Source organism: Corvus kubaryi, unplaced genomic scaffold (assembly GCF_017639235.1).
Source record: "Corvus kubaryi isolate FWS band 111438036 unplaced genomic scaffold, C.kubaryi_AGA036_p1.0 64818, whole genome shotgun sequence".
Lineage (NCBI taxonomy): Eukaryota > Metazoa > Chordata > Aves > Passeriformes > Corvidae > Corvus > Corvus kubaryi.
Genome location: NW_024581534.1, coordinates 61,696 through 73,845, shown reverse-complemented (window position 1 = coordinate 73,845; position 12,150 = coordinate 61,696). Strand labels below are relative to the sequence as shown.

At 42.6% G+C, this 12,150-nt stretch overlaps 1 long non-coding RNA gene across 1 annotated transcript in view; it reads left to right on the top strand.

Annotated features, from left to right (window-relative positions):
• Positions 1–553: 553 nt before the first annotated feature.
• LOC121672667 overlaps positions 554–12,150 on the top strand; it is a 58,091-nt gene continuing 46,494 nt past the window's right edge. Inside the window, exon 1 of the long non-coding RNA XR_006018921.1 lies at positions 554–620. This is a non-coding gene — a long non-coding RNA (uncharacterized LOC121672667). The remainder of the gene's footprint in view (positions 621–12,150) is intronic.

The window sequence follows — 12,150 nt, the reverse complement described above, 5'->3', positions numbered from 1 at the left end:
GATGGATGGATGGATGGATGGATGGATGGATGGATGGATGGATGGATGGATGGATTTATAGGCAGATGGATCAATCTCTGCCACTCCAGCCCTTGAACCCCTGGACAGTGCTGCCTCCTAGACCTGCAACCTCAGTGGAAAACTGTTCTGATTCCTTTATGTATAGCAAGTTTACCTTGCTCAGGCCAGTGATACTCAGAACTGGAGGTGTGCCCAGGTACCCTGCCCATTCCATCTAACTACATACAGTTCACTCAGATAATTAAACAGGTTACTCCAGACTCCACCTATAGTCCTTCATGTCCACAGATTGCCTCTACCAAGGTCCAGGTTGCCCTTCAGACTAACTGAATCTTGTCAGTCTGACAAAGTAATTCCCTTCTCTCCAGCCACGCTCTTTCACTTCTGTTTCATTCTTTCTCGTTACGTTCATGCATTTTATGGTACCCTACTATTACCAGCTTCTTTTCTTTTTTGCTTTAAATACCACAGATATAATTCTTAGTTTGAATTTATTCTCCACCTAATGAATGTCCCATTTTTATTCTCTTTCTTTAGAAAAAGGGGTAGACAAAGGATACTACAGTATAGGAGCCAGACTGATCCGGCTGGAGGATAAGGTAAGTGCATGAAAGCTTGCTTTTTTTTTTCTGAGCAATGATATCTGATCTAGAGACCTGCAAGATAGTATCTTGGCATGATTTACTTTAGAATTACAGGGCTCCATAATAAAGAATAATATCCTAATTTTGGTGAGGGAGTTGATGAAGTATCATGTGCATGTTGCTCAGCATTAACCGTTTACCTGCTATGCAGTTTTGGTTCTAGATTATAAAAGGAGCTGCTTTCATGTTGAAGTCAAATCACACACCTTGTATACAAGTGCTGTGAACTGGCTGGTGTTTGTCACACAGGAATTAGTGAATTAAACAGAAATCTTAGTGTCAGAAATCTTTGTGACGAGCAGTTGACATCCCAGTTACAAATCCTGAAATTCTTTAATGTTTACTGCATTTTTCCCCCTGTGCAGTTACCTTTGCACATTTTCTGCCCCTCCCTCACTGTCTTCTCTCCAGGAATATTTGTTATTAATTAGAGTTACTTAGAGGTGTGCCCAAAGGCCACAGTTCAGTGAGGCTCTATTGTCTGAGACCTCTTCCAACATTCTCCAGAGCTTTTTCCACTCAAGTAATAACAAAAATACAAGTTTGCTCAAAACTCAGACTCTATTTCTCTAGCAGTCAGCTCTCTTACCCACCTCTAAAAGCTGGTGTCCCTCCACGGGGCACTTTGTGTGGGCAGGAGCAGTACAGTGGCTTTGGTGGGAGGTGTGATGTGGCTGAGACAAAAGTCCATTTGAATTTGGTGTATCCATTGCCTGTTTGTATCCTTGTCTCACTCAAATTTGTCATGCAAATTCTCTTTTCACTTTTTTCTGGGGAAGTGAGGCAAGAAGGAAAGAGGAAGGAAACTTCTCATAATTCTTAAGAACTGTGCATCTTGCCAAAAAGTAGAAATTGACATTAAACTAATACAATCTCTTGCCTAATTTTTAATCATCATTGCTAGGGCAACATAGGAAATATGTGACACTGCACTGTCAAAGGACCAATTTTCTTTGATTTTTAGCTTTCTTGCACCATGTCAAAGAATCAGCCTCAGATAAAGACATTATCTGGGCTAACTTTTAAAGTGGATTGGTCCCTTGTGCAGACACAGCTGTTCAAAGTGAAAATGGCTTTCATTCAGATTGCCTTACTCACTTCAAAAGAGATAAATTGCTCTGTGTATTCTGTAAATTCATACCAAGACTTCATTCAGATTTCTTGAATGTGCAGATAAAGAGAAATCCCCAATACAGATTGAAAATCTAGCAATAAAAGTATCTGTGATAATAGCTGGAGTGCTTTGAGTGAGAAATACTGCTGGTATTGTAAATACCTCTGGAAGCAGCAGTTCATGGTCTCCTGGCTGCTCCATATTTATGAAGAAGAGAGGTGAGAAAGTTTTTAGTGTGTCTGGCCTTGGTCCAGCTTTAGCACAATGTGCTGTGGATTTGATCAGTTTTATTTCAAAGCCTGACTTAGAGTGCTGCAGAGGCATCTTGGTATAAGAAGAGGAATGTTACAGGAGATGCAGGAAATGCTGCAGTGACTGATCTCTATTGCAGATACCTGCTTGTGTTCTGCCTTTAATTTAGGCGTGATCTAAATAAAGTCAGTGCAAGCTCAAAGCATTGGTGAGCGAGACCAAGCTGCCCTTTTGTTTGAAGAATTAAACTTGGTGCTTTAAATTTTGCATGGGAACTGGTGATTTCTCTCTCTCTCCACTTATTGTTGTGGAGAAAACACGTAGAAAAGAATAAAAATGCGTCAAGATGTTTTCGTAAGATGAGTCAATCATTGCAGTTTCGTTTTTGTTCTCAGACCAAACTGCAAGTGTAAAATAAAATGCCAGATGCGGAGAGAACCGAGGGTATTTCATCTTTTAGTACAAATTATCATTCCTTCAGGTGTACAGGGCTTCAGTCTCATATCCCTCCTAAGAAAATAGATGAGGTGCAGAAAAAGGGCAAATATTTGTTGTGTTGGTTTGCTCGGGGTTTTGGTGGCATAAGTTTGGGGTTTTTGGTTTGTTTGGGGTTCTTTTTGTGTTTGCATCTTTTTGGCACATCAGGCTAAAATACATGTTTACATAATAAATACAAAGCTAAGCTTCCCAGCTATCTCTGTTTTAATGGGACGATAGAAACTACTGCATCCTGCTGTCAAACTGCTTCCCCTAAATTATTTTCCCATGTCTCATGGGCTCTCATGCCCTAACAATTCACTCTGTAGTAGCTGCTATGTGCCCAAATGTGAAACAATATTGGAATCAGGAAGGACAAACTGAGTTTCAATCTCTGAGGAGAATAAATGCAGCAAGGGCATGTCTGACATCAGGCTCCAGCTGGTGGTGAAAAATGATCTCCCCTAGAAAACCTTTGGGATCAACCTCTTTCCCCCGGAGAAATTATTTTAACATTCAGTCACCCAGTCTAGTGATGGCAGCCTCCCAAAAGAGTGACACATCTGATAAAACGACACATTTTTGGACAAAGGCCAGTTAGTGCAGACTGATAAAAATGCAGTGTGGCTTTGAGCATTTTATCTGCTTAAATAAGCTGCATCAATAAGCCATGAGCACACCTCTGGTCCAGACTGACCTTTCCCAGCAGCATTTTGCAGTTCATTTGTTTTAGCTGTCTCTCCAGAGGGGAATCAGAGTGTGACAAACCCATTGAGAGCTGTGTGTTGTTCTGCATAAAACCATAATTGCTCTTCTTGCAAAGCAAGGGAGAGAGAAACACACTTTTCTGATGGCTAAGATGAACTCCATTCCCTGGAGAGCTTTGCTGTTATTTCACTTGAAACATCGCTTTTGCTGTACAGAAAGGCAGAGGTGCAGGTCTCTGAAGGGGTTGCTTGGTGAGAGGTAGAAGCTTTGAGGCAAAAATGTTTCAAAGATGCAAAGATAACAACCTTCCATTCATGTGGCATGAGAGCACTGCCTGCAGCCTCTCTTCTGTGACCAAACAGGCTCCTTCTGGGAGTTTGAAGTAACAGGGAAGAGGTAAGAACCTCATCCAGTCTTTGGATGATGAAGCACCATGAGACTCCAGCAGAACACAGAAAAAAATATACTCTTTTGCCTTTAAGCATTGCAAAGCTGACTAGAAACAGGTAAAATGCGTGGTGGCAGCTCTCAGGCAAAAAAATCCAAACCCCTTTTTGGCAACATCGATGCTGTGCAAGGCTTCACTCCTCTCACTGACATGGCACATTGCATAGTGTGAGTTTGCCTGGAACACTTTTCAGCCTATTTTTCCTTGAGTAGGGCATAAAATTCTTATTTTGTTGTGGCCAGTGTAATAACCTAGTGTGGTTCTTTTCACAAAAAAATCCACTGGGATGTTTAGAGAAAGAATGGGGCTTCTTTCCCAACACGTGATGTGTGCCATTTGGCCGACCCCTCCTTTGGTTCCATGGCAGGGTTTAATTTTATTTTGTGGTATGTAGCCATTGACAGATCCTTTTGAAATGTATTAAGAGGGAGATTGGTTCCAAGATGATGTTCTAGAGCTGGTGTTAGTTTCTTTTCAAAATTGTAAACTAATGCTTCTTTATGATGAAATGAGTATTCTTTCTTTTCCTTTTCTTTTCAAAATTAGAAAGAAAATCATGGTGTGCTATGTCCAACTGCATGGCAACCTATAAATAAAAACAGGAGAGAAAAGAATCTGCAAATGAAAGGTTAGAAAGGACAGCTGTGTTGTCTTTGAAAAAGAAATCTATTAGGTATTTTTATAATTACATGGCAGTCTTTTTTATGTGGTATTTACAGTTATGATTTACGTCCATATTACCATAACTGTTTCCATACTTATAGACAACATGTGATAATGCTGAGAGCCAAAAGCAACCATTTGGTAGCATTTAAAAAATGCAGGAACACTAAGAGAAAACAGGGCAGTAAAGCAGAACCCTTCTGAGTTTTATCCATCTGAGTAATGAGAGCCAGGACAAAAATGTCATCCAACATAAAAAAATGTAGAGGTTGGGTTGTGGTGGTAAACTCTCTCTTTACCAATTTAAACACTTATTTTTGAGTTGGGAGCTAAAAAGATGGTCTCAGAGAAGAGTGGTAACAATGGAGAGATGGATGTTTGTGAATCTGATTCCTGCTGTGATTACATCAGGAGTCATTAAATAGTAAATTATTTATCATGACAGTGCCTGCAAGCACCACCAGCTTGAAGGGCTGGTAAGAATTTCCATTCCAAACCCCTAATTTGTGAGTGGGGTGATGGGCATAACTGAAATACATTAAAAAAAAAGGAACAAAAAATTTAAAAAAAAGCCAAAAATTGGTGCACAATGAGTCAGTTGCAATATGAGCATGCTGCACTTTTGAGGTTTCAAGAATATGTCTGAAATAAACCCCTTTGTTAACCAAACCATGTTTTGGCACCAAGGTGTTTGTGGGTTGTTTGCCCCCAGTTCCTTAAAGACAGAGTCATTCCACAGCAGAAAGCTTTTCAGCAGGCTGTTTGCAAATGGGTGTTGTGTGGGTTTTCTGAAGTCAAAGCCTTATCTCATTTACTCTGGAGCAGTCCAGCATAAATCCATTGACTCTGTGCCATGAGCATGATGTCATTCTTTTTATTTTTAATCTGTTGCTGAATTAAAACAAAACAAAACTAACCAAAAATGAAAGCCCTGATGCCTCAAGCCAAATTGTGCTTCCATTTATACCAGTGAAGTTACTCAGGATTTACACAGGTGTAAATGGCAGCAAGTTTCTTAAATGGCTTTAACAAGATTCCAGCTCCTGTGTTCACATCCTGCTCGTCAGGAGTGAATTGACAGAGAGGAGAGAAAGCAGAAATAGGGATTCAAACATTTCAGAACCGATCTGAGTGAAATCATGTTTTTCACCTGTTACAACTAAGGGAATCTTTGTGATATGCTGGGTATTGTAGAACTGAAATTCTGTTTTTGTACTGAAACATCAAAGTGGACTTTTAATCTGCAAACCAAGTAGTGAGAATTTAATTGCTTCAATCTCAGTCACACAGCTTTTCTACCCTACTACTGACTCTTCAGTGCAGAGAGGAACTATTGCAGCCCTGACTTTTTCTGACTGTCTGGGATGGGTTTATGCTTCTCAGATAAACCTTGTTTAATACAGTTGAGAGGGAAGGGCTGGGTTTGAGCTGCCTGGTTTTGATGGTAATTTCTAAAGGATCAGGCAAAAATAAGAGCTAATTCTGATACCCTTTCAAGTAGAAGAGAGAGATCATATATTCTGAGGCATAATGGAAAGAATCCTCCCTCAATGCTTCCCTTACGTTTTTTGTTGTGGAGCTTTATCATATGTGGTACTTGGTAGCACCCTCCTATTATTAAGGTTCTTCACCACTTTCCATTACAGAGCTCTATTTTCAGTTCCTTACAGCTTTGCCAAACTCCAGCCATCTGGGCTGAAATTCTCTGAGGCAGATGCCTGCCTCAGGCTGAGATCCTTTGGAAAATTTATATGTTAGAGTGGGTCATCCTTTCTATATCACAGTAACCTGACCCACTGTGAGGATTCTCCCAAAAGTAAACATAAAAACATTGATGGAAAACACTTGAGCTTCTAAATTTGAGCAAGAAAATTGGACAGGAATGGAATATTATCTGCCATTGGGTCCCAGAGGCCTGATCCAAAACGTAGTGAATTCATCAGGAAGCTTTCACATGGATCAGGCCCTGATTTTTAATGGGTGAGGGAACAGAGAGTTTCGCACAGTGAACGTTTGCCAGGATGCAATTCACCACCATAAATCAAACACTAAATAATTCCAAAGCCCAGTAAATGAGCATGCAGATGGCAGTGTCTGCTCCCCAGGGCTTGCACTGACTGGGATCCAGCCCCAGCAGTTTGATCTCATTTAGAGCAGTCTCAAGGATTGCTCTGATTAGGCACTTGGTGCAGTCTTGTTGCTCCTCTGCTCTCTTGGCTGAAACTGCACTGGTGGGAGCAAAACCCCCCATCTAACACCGCCCAGGACACCTTGGAGCATGCAGGGCAGGGGGCAGGCAGGGGCTTGACAGCCAGATGTGGCAGAGCAGCTGGAATCAGCTGGGTTCAAAGCTTCCCTTTAGTAAGAAAGAAGGAGAGTCACTTGCAGAAGAAGCACGAGTGCTCCTGGAGAAGAGCACACAGATTAACTGTGAGCACTGAAGGAGGGAGAAACACCACAGTGACTTAGGGCTGCTGGGAAATACCACAGCCCTTGGAAAGCAACTGTCAGAACATTGGGAATCTAACCCATATTGATGCAGCCAGCTGTTTAACCTGAAGGGAAAAGGTCCTGGAAATAGCAGCGCTGAACAAAAAGGCTGTGGATGAGGGGCCCTGTCCATGCCTTTGGTTCTCCACCAAAACCTTCCCAGCATCACAACTGGCTTTAACCAGCACTGAGGAAAGTCATTAGCTTGGAGATGGTGATTTCCTGTAAGTTTTAGAGAAAATCAGTGCCTGGGTAGAGAACAGACACTCTGGAAATCCCCCTGCTCCCAGAACTGACTGCAGTGTGAGTGTGGCTCTTCTCAGGTGCCAGAAAGTCCAGCCACAAATGGATAGGAATCACCAGCTCTGCTGGTTCTGTTGTTTATGATGCAATAAAGTAATTTATTTACTATTATTGGGTGAAAAAAAAAAATATTTTTCGAGTATTTGGGAGATTTTGACCTTTTTTTTTCTAAAATGTCAGATCCTTCCACGGAGAGCTTTGACCTGAGCATCCAAAGAATAACAGATAACAGATCAGCTCTAAGTACTTCACTTCTGCTTTTTGTAGTTTTTAGTAGGTTATTCTAAAGAAACATAATGTTCTACATGATCCTGGGCCCCAAAACAAAATGCCTTTAATTAGCAATGTGAAAAGGGAGTATTTTAACAATCCTCTTTAAAAAAAAATAAATTGTAAATTCCTTAAGCCTGTCTTTTCTTATGAGCAGTGTTTTAAAAACTGCTATTTTCTGATGCAAAAAGAAGTTATTTGAACACTTTGTGCAACCTCCAGTTGTTGCAGACATTGAACAATTTAATTTAGAAAGCTTTTTTCCAAAATAGATTTTGTAGTTGTTCTTTGTTGGTTATGGCTGTGCACTGCAAGTGGTGCCCTTCCTACAGACAGGTTGAGAATATTTCTTCGGAATGGTTTTCCATCTGAAAATGACAATTTGTTTCCAATGGAACATTTTTTGAGAAAGTGTCACATTCATGTGTTTTAAATCATGTACCGAAGGAAAGTGCTTCCAGTTTTCCACTTCAGAGCAACTTTCTGAAAATGAGAATTGGGGTGAAATACTCTTGATTTTCTGAGCATTTCAGTTGAACAGGTTCATTTCTAAGTCATTTGTATGATTGCATTAAAGACATTCCAGCAACAAGAAGAATTCACAGAGAACACAGATAAATTTTCTTTTAGGAAAATAATTTATTTTCCTCTAGTATTCCTTACCTCAGAATTACTGCAGGTATCTCACCTACCACATTTTTCAGATCAGTAATTGTAGGGCAATTTTAATGTTATTTGAATGCCATGTAATATTGACCTCTAATTCCTCTTGATCATGGAAAGTACACTGAAAAACCCCCCAGATCTATATTATTCAAATAGTTCCCAGACTACCAGTTGGATTTCTGTTTCATGCAAGAACTGTGGTGCTGAGTCAGAGCAAGCATCTGTTTAATCCTGGAGCTATTCATCCACTGATGGCAGCTGAGGGATGGACTAATTCAAGCCTAATTTGCTATAACTGGTCTCTGGGTGTTTGCAATGGATTATATTCAAGAAGCAGTGTGAAGAATAGTGCTGTACAAGGCAAGTTACAGGATGACAGCACTCTGTATAAGAAAAGAAAAACAAAAATGAGAAAAAACCCGCCAAGACACACTGCAGTACTATGACAACATTCCCTGATGTATTGGCTGCATCCAGGGAAGAGAACTTTCACTCAACAGTAAATTCATATAAAGGAGTTCATATAAAGGCTTATGAGGTGAGGGAGAGAAAAACTGAAAAACTCTTTTTTTGCCTGTATTTACCGCCAGCTTGTCCTTTTCAGTGAATAGCTTTAAATTTTATGGAGCAGAAAAAAAGTCAGTAATACATACCTCTACAGCATAATTACTTTTCCTACTAGTAAATAATGTAGATAAATTATATTCATATTTTTCCTGTTGAGAAGTTTGGGTGTTCTGGGGTGTTTGAGTAAAGTACACATTAGCCACTGAGTGCCCTGTCCAAGCCTTCTGGGCCACATCCAGGGATGGGGACTCCACCACCTCCCTGGGCAGCCCCTTCCAATGCCTGACCACCCTTTGCATGAGGAAATTCTCCCTGATGTCCAACCTGAACCTTCCCTGGCACAGCTTGAGGCCGTTTCCTCCTGTCCTGTTCCTTGTTCCCTGGGAGCAAAGCCCGACCCCTCACCTGGCTGCAGCCTCCTTTCAGGTAATTGTTGATAGAGATAAAATCTCCCCTGCCTGCTCTGGTTTAGGAGGCATCATTAAGGACCAAACTGGCAGATCTGTATTTGTTTCTAGACCTGGATCCCATGGTTGAATGACACATGTGGAACATGGCAGTGTCTTGGCCGTCAGTGTTTTCAAAACCTGACAACTAGAAATACTGAAAATCCAGTCACATTTTCTCTTCTGAAAAATGCTAACAAAAATAGGAGGCTGTAAGTGACTTAAAAAGGGCTGTTTTTCAAAAGGTGAAGGATACAGCAAAGCATGTAAAGCAACTGTTACAGGTGTGGAATACGGCCAAAACAGTGTCATTTGAAATGTGGGTTAGTAGAGGGCCAGGCTGTTGGTGCCACGTCAGGTTAAGTGTCTGACCAGATCTCCATCTGGATTCAGGATCTGGCTCACACAGCTGCCTTTCCTCTTCAGGAGTAGAGATTGCAAAGACTATCAGCAATACTATCACAAGTCTCCTGCTACCCTGCGTGTTTTTAAGGCTTCTGTATTTGGAATCGTGCCATTATGGGACATTAAGGAAACTCCCCAGTCGGACCATTCCCAGGACTCCCTGTCAGGGGCACTCCCAAGGTCAGGGACTTTCTGGGACCGAAGGCCCTTCCCCAGCTCCAGGGACCGACAGGTCCCTGCCTGGCTCCCCACACACCCCCCTCACATCACACCAGGTTTGCATGGCAGAGGTGGCAGAGTCCCAGATGTCTCATTCCATAAAGCCATTTTATTCCTGGGGCAGTGACACACAAACAGCCGAGCTGGTGCCTCCAAGGAGGGACCCCAGCAAAGGAACCCCTGGGATTTTATCTCATCACAGCCTCCCCGTGGCCAGTCTCACTCTTCCTCCCGAGTCTTCGGCTCCTGCCCCCATCTCTGTGTCCATCCACCTCGCAGGCATCACCCGTCTTCATCTCCCTTGCTGTCCAAAAGGTCGGCAATTCCCGGCTGCTGCTGTGTCTCAGTGTCCAGTCACCTGGCTGGCATCACCTGCCTTTGTGTTTTTGTCATCCCAAAGGTCGGCAGTTCATCCTCTTGTCCCAGGCTCCCACCCAGATCTCAACCTGCATTTCAACCTGCAGCTCAACCTGCAGCTTGTGAGCCCAGCTCCCTGTACCAGATGTGTTCCTCAACAGTGAGAATTCTTAAAATTGCTTATTTCTAGCCCTTGCTGTGGAGATACCTATGAAAAGCAGAAACACTGAAGCCTCAAAACTCCCAAAAGAAAGATGAACATGAAATGCAGTGTGTATTTAAAACATTAGGCTTTTTAAGGCACTCTAGTTGTACTGACCCTAAGCAGCTGCTGCAGACTCTGGTTTATATCCCTACACACGGTCCAGGGGAGGCAGAAAAAGCAGCTGAAAGGCCAAGCCAATGCTCAGAACTAGAGCACCCTGGCCTCTCTGTCCCCATAAGCCCACTGCCAGCTGCCCTGCCCTGGGGAAGGTTAGCAGGAGTTCAGGTCTCTCCCGAGCTCTGCCATCAGGACATACCCTAGGAGGCAGCAGAAGCCCACGTTCTTTCACAGCAGCTCAAAACACATCAACATCTTTAACTTTCCTCCTCAGCCTTACCCCGAGCTGCCTGTTAATGTCAGTTTTGTTACTGCCTTCCAAGGGCTGGGCAGCTTTGCACGACTTGTCACCGTAGGTATCTGCAGAGTTTCTGAAGCCACCAGCAGCAAGTGTTGCCCGTGACAGGCTGAGCCTGGAACTCGTACCACGATTGAGTGGGTGCCATGCAGACAGCATTTACACCTTTGTGCAGTGCTCAGTTGGCCTCAGGATTTGCAGTCAAAGAGGAGAAATAGCTGCTTTCTCCACTTCAATTTCAAATTTCTGTAGTACTGTAGAAAGAGGACGGTCCTTGATGAGTGCCCAGGAACTGAAGCCCAGCAGTCTTTTCCCAGCACCACTGCACATACCTGAAATTAGTCCAGGCAAGCCAGTTAGAAATCATTTTTCCAAGGGCAGGACTATATCCAAAAAGTATGCTCACCATAAAGCCAAATTTATAAGTATGATTACCATATAAATGGGATATCCATCTTCAGAAATGAAGGGCTGGGTAGGCAAGGCCACAGTAGTGCCCTCAGGACATGCATTTCTGTGCCCCCCTTAGCTCTGACCTCTCCATTCACCCTCATCATTAAATTAGTGGGCAGCTGCCCCAGGGTAGCAGCGTCACTGCAGCATGGGGGGAGATGGCTGGGAGGTGAGGCCAGGGCAGGAGCAGGAGCTTGGGAAATGGTAGCTTGACTGAGGAAAAGGATGGAGGTGAAACAAGAAGTCATTCTTGCTGGATGTGGAAGTTGCAAACAGATTCGATTTTCTTAGAGGGCTTTGGAGCCTGAGCTCAGAGTCTGCTTCAGACCAGGTGTCACTGGAGTCTGGTCCTGCAGCCCTGCATGGTTGTGCCTTAGGCAGCATTTTTTGGGTGTATTGTGTGTGTGTTAACTGGGTGTGCAGTAAACATATAGAGCTCTGATTGATGTTTTGTAGTTTTTGCATCTACACTGGGGGTTTTTTGGCTATTTTTTACATTTTATGCATTCCAGCCTCCATTTTTTAGAGTCTAAAAAGAACTTAGGTTGCTCTAGAAGTACTGAATATTGCTATTATTTCTGACGGGAGCTTTTGCTAGGTACTCTCAGCTCTCCTACTGTAGCACATTCTGAACTCACTATCCAGAGGGAAAAAACTCCAAAAGAAAACTGTATATCTGATGTTGAGAACAAATTTATTTCTAGCCCCAGCTAGAGGGGCTGTTACTGCAGGGATCACTGCAAGGGGGTCAGATCCTGGAGTCCCAATGAGTTTTACCCTGAGGTGGGATTGCAAAAATAGACTTCTGATCCTGTGGTAAAACATATCTGCTTGGGGGGCAAGATACTGAATGGTGACAGGAACTGCTGTAAAGCTAACACAGCTTTAATATGTGGGGAATAGAGTACTCCATATGCTGCTGTGTGATTTCCTTCTTTGGCTTGGAAGGCAAAAACCCACTGCTTGTATTTGGAAGGCAAATTTCAATCCCCAAAATATCTTCGCTGCATTTACTTAATTTTACTGG